Genomic DNA, 5,154 nt, shown 5'->3' on the forward strand with positions numbered 1-5,154 from the left:
CTGCACACAAATAGTTTCAAACAGGAACCGCTGGTGAAATGTGACTGCTGATGGACCTGGGTGGGAATTTCTCTGGGATGCCGACCAAAAAGCATGGTGGCTGGGTCATAAAATGCACACTTAATTTGAATAAGTGCCACCCAGTGGCTCTCCACAAAGCCTGCACTAGTCCATTCTACTAGAAATTATTCACATTTAACTGGAAACTGGGTCTTGGAGATGTTAAGTAACTTGCTCAAGCTCACATAAGGAGTAAAAGTGAATTAGGACATCCAGGACCCAAATCCAGGCCTTGTAACTTCAGGGCCATTTTATTTTCCAGGGCACCACCCTCTAAGTCTCTGGATCATAATATTGAGCACTAATAAAAAGATTTCTTGAGGCTTTGTTATTTACATAATGAATTTCAGAAATGGCTTACTGGTGCTACTGGCAAGTTGCAGGCAGAAGAAAGAATGAAAGCGAATGGGCATCTCATGTTCTATTCTCTGATTCAACCTGTTTTGGGTCCCTTTTGACTGCTTTACCACAGTTGCTATTACATTATTTTGGGAAGTATTTGAAAAAGAAGAGGAAGTGCTGGATATCTGAACTCCTTTCCTCCAGTCTGCCATGAGCCAAAATGTAGTACCACCATGCCTGACTAGAAAGTAAAAGAGGAATCATAGAATCAGATAGTGTTATAACCAGAATGGGCCTTACAGACCATTTAGTCTAATCCTCCCATTTTATAGATGAGAAAATGGAGGCCCAGAGAGAGGAAGACAGTTGCCTGAGGTCACACAGCTGGAAGGAGAGCAGGATGGGCACCCAGGCTTTCTGAAAACCAGTCCCTTTGATGCGGGTGAACCCCTACATTGGGGCTCAGCTCAAGAGGGTTCTTAGCTTTGCTCAGGAAGGAATTCAAGAGTGAGCCGACAGTTAAAGAAAGCAAGTTTTTAGAGCAATAGTGTACAGCAAAATGGCTGCTCCACAGACAGAGCAGGGCCATCCCATAGGCAGAGTAGCACTTGTGCGTTGCTGGCTAGCTCTATTTATAGCTGCTCCTAATTATATGCTAAATAAGCGGTGGGTTATTCACAGATTTTCTAGAAAAGGTGTGGGGAATTTCCAGAACTGATGGTTCCTCCCTCTTTAAACCATGTAAGGTAACTTCTGGGTTTTGCCATGACATCAACTGTCATGGTGCTGGTGGGAGTGTTTTATAGCATGCAAATGTATTATAATTCCTAGTCGTAACTGCTTTTGGCTGGTTCCTTTGCTACATCCTGTTTTGGTCAGCAGTGTCATGAAAACAAGTCCTGTTCATCTCCTACCTCTCCTTGCCCTTTCCACTTTTCTGCACACAGCAACTTTCACCTGCGCACCCAGGAATCCACACTTTAAGTCTTAACAACCTGAGGTGTTGGTGAGAAAAAACTACAAACAGTGGTGTGCTGGCAAATCTTTAACAATCACCTGGGGTGGGGTGGGGTGTGGATAAACAAGCCTTATTTGTAGCATATGGCCAATTTCAAGCTGCCAAAGTGCTGTCACTGAACGTGAAGTAGTGGGAGCAGGGCAGCAGAGGGCCACCAATCAGAGGCATTTCCACCAAACAGATGCAATTGGCATAAGTAACTGCAAGGGTACGGACAACCGCAAGGTCTGCTAAAATGATTAGGAAGTGATGAGTTTTGAGTGTTTATTACTTTTGGTTTTAGTGTAACTTATTTGTAAGCTTACATAATTTAATGTCTAATAAGGGCAATGTTTAACAATCACTCATGAAATTCCTGAAAATTGAACTGATACGGTTTGGCTGTGTCCAAACCAAATCTCATCTCAAATTGTAATCTGAATTATAATCTCCACGTGTTGGGGAGGTATCTGGTGGGAGGTGATTGGATCGGGGAGCGGGGGGGGGGGGGGGGGGTTTCCCCCATGATGTTCTCGTGATTGTGAATGAGTTCTCACGAGATCTGTTGGCTTTATAAGTGGTGGTTTCCCCTGTTCTCGCTTTTTCCTGCTGCCTTGTGAAGAAGGTGCTTGCTTCTCCTTTGCCTTGTGCCGTGATTGTAAGTTTCCTGAGGCCTCCCCAACCATGCAGAACTGTGAGTCAATTAAACCTCTTTTCTTTAAAAATTACCCAGTCTTGAACAGTTCTTTATAGCAGTGTGAAAACGGACTGATACGTGAATACTCAACTCTCCTGAGCTTATGCGAGTCAGCCCCAACACAACATTGGCTATAAAGGAATGAAGCCAGCTTCTCGGTGTAGCAACCCGCCTTCCTAGTTTATAAACTTGTCCTGATTCTTCTGCATACTCTTTGGTGGAAACATAAAATATGAATATAGTGGAAAAGAGGGGCAAAAGATAAATGAGTTATTCTGGAGATAAACTTTCTGTGTGGTGGAAGTCTTAGCTCTGTAAGCTCCGAAACTATGACAGTTTTAACTTTTATTGATGAACTTTGAAAAGAGTTGTGTTGCATTCTTTCCTACCTCATTACACGTGAGACATTATGGCTTATTACTTTTTTATGAACAACCCAGGACATGTTGAAGTGTGCAAATCTATTTTCCCTTGGAATAAATGACCTCAAACTGCTAGGCTGTTGGGACCTTTGGACTTGCTTTTGAGAGTTTTGCTTTTTCGAGTTTTTTTTCTTGCTCACTTTCCAGAAGCTCTGACTTTTTTTTACTGTCAGTGTGTCTGTCTCTATCTTTTCCCTCCTCTTTCTAATTGACTAGAGAACCAGACTTATTAGAATCATTTAAAAAGTCAGTAATCGGTTGCAATACAGGCCTATTGAGAAAAACATGTAAATTTTAGTGCACGGATCTTGCGATATTTATTTTGGATGCTCAGATACCTTTTGCAATAACTTCTGGTTTTTGTAGAATTTCTGGAGAGGTGATTTACTAGATTACTGTGTTTCAGATCAGTGAGTATTGCTACAGTAATGTTATATATAAGTATATACTATATCACCATGCATGAATTCCATTATAAGAGGAAAATTCATCTCTGGGCCAGGAAATATGTCATGTAAAAAGTAGAGCAGTCCTGGACTGTATTTTGAGGAACCCAGTAACACTACTGGAACATGAAGTGGTCCATATGGTGAACTTTGCAAAATACAGTAAGACTTAAATGGTCAAGTTTGGGGCATGCCTCCTTGCTCTAAAAATGGTGGTGCTTCGTCTCCTTAAACACAGACACAGGCAATGGATGGGGAAGGGAGATCCAGTGATTGAGAGTTTTCCCCTGCTGGAGGCAGGGAGGTCCCTCCACACATCTGCCCATCCTGGGAGTGCTGCTTGCTGGGGCTGAGAAAGGAAGTAGATTACACCTGGCAACCTGGCTCTGCCCTTCTCTGTGACATTGGGACCACCAGAAAGGTTCTTGGTATGATTTGGATTTGTGTCCCTGCCCATATTGAATTGTAATCCCCAGTGTTGGAGGAGGGGACTTGTGGGAGTTGGTTAGATCATGTGGGGTGGATTTCCGCCTTGCTGTTCTTGTGATAGTGAGTGACTTCTCACAGATGGTTGTTTGAAAGTGTGTAGCACCTCCCCTTTCTCTCTATTCCTCCTGCTCCAGCCATGTTAGACTTGCCTGCTTCCCTTTCATCTCCCACCATAATTGAAAGTTTCCTGAGGCCGCCTCCCCAAGCCATGCAGCCTTGCAGAACTGTGCAGCCTTGCAGAACTCTACAGCCTGCAGAACTGTGAGCCAATTAAACCTGTTTTCTTTATAAATTACCCAGTCTCAGGTATTTCTTTATAGCAGTGTGAGAACGGACTAATACAGCCCCCTACCCTTGTTTCACCAGCCCGGTCATTCCTTTGCATATAACTGAGAAAGAGACGTTAGGGCATTGTCCAACTGATTTCAAAGCAGTGGTTTTCCATGCTTCTGTTGTCTTCTCCAGCTGCAGGAAAGCAGCCTCAGTGCTGATGGAGGAATTAGCCTCTTCCATGCAGAAAAAGGACTCCCCACTGTATTTCCAATATCTCCCTCACAAATTCACCTCTCGTTTCTTTGGAGCCTTCAAGCTTTTGGGAATTCTCAGGTCTAGTGAGGGAGGCCTCATTACACTTCCTTAAGCCCTTATTAACTCCTTGAGGAGACTCATGTGATGAGCTGCGGCACAGAAGCCAGGTCCAGGGTTAAGGTGCTCTAAGGGGAGCAATTGCCAGGAGGTGAGAAGCACAAAGACAAACTTTCTTTCCTGTGCTGGCCCCGGGCTGTATGCTGTTGATATCATTTGGGTAACTTCTATGAAGTCTCTGAGCTGGGGTCACCCTACATGGGGCAGCAGGGAGCCCAGTAGCGAGGGTTTGCTCCCCTACAACCCCCGTCATGAGCCTAATTAACAAGTTGGGTCCTTTCCAGCTCCTTCTGGCAGTTCCAGCGGGGCTGGGCTCCACTGGGGGTGGGCAGACAGTCTTACTTTAAGCAGGGTATTGATCCTCACGTGGTCCTGGTGCCCCTCTTGGGGGAGCACTCTCGTGTTTTAAGTGCATGCAGTTACTCTCTTGACTGGCTTGTAAACAGGTTTTAATGGGGCTATTAGTGTAAAAGGACAGGAAACTTTCAAAAACAGGCTCTTAAATATTCATGAGGATGTTAAATCTGGTGCTTAATCACCAGTGTTTGCACACAGCTAACGGGGAGGGAGGACAGCTAACAGGCTGCCTTCACTCTGAACAATTGACAGGGCATTAATAAACGCTCTTACAGCCATGATTAATGGCCCAGAGAACAGGACTTGTTTTTTTTTTTTTTTTTTTTAAAACAAAAGGAGCCTCTGCCCTTTGGGGACTCCTGTTCTTGGGGGAGTGTCCACGTGGGGATGGGATTCAGGGGAACATGGAGGCTGGGCAGAACAAAGTCCCTTCATAGTCAGCTGGACTCCCCTTCTGACTGTCTGTTTCCTGGAGCATGGCTTCCACAGGGGAAACTTTTAAACTTAAGCAGAGGCTCTCAGGAGAATTCCCTACCTGGAGAATCCTTAACTCAACCTTGAGAAGGCCCACGAGGGAGTCACATGGCTTGGTGAGCTGTGACCAGCTGCTTCCTCAGAACCTGCCTCACATCCTTTCAGACTTGAGTTAAATGCAGGTGAAGATGGTTGACTATGGCCCAGGGGTCTCTTGCAAGCAGC

This window comes from Gorilla gorilla, chromosome 17, assembly GCF_029281585.2.
Source record: "Gorilla gorilla gorilla isolate KB3781 chromosome 17, NHGRI_mGorGor1-v2.1_pri, whole genome shotgun sequence".
NCBI classification, from domain to species: Eukaryota; Metazoa; Chordata; class Mammalia; order Primates; family Hominidae; genus Gorilla; species Gorilla gorilla.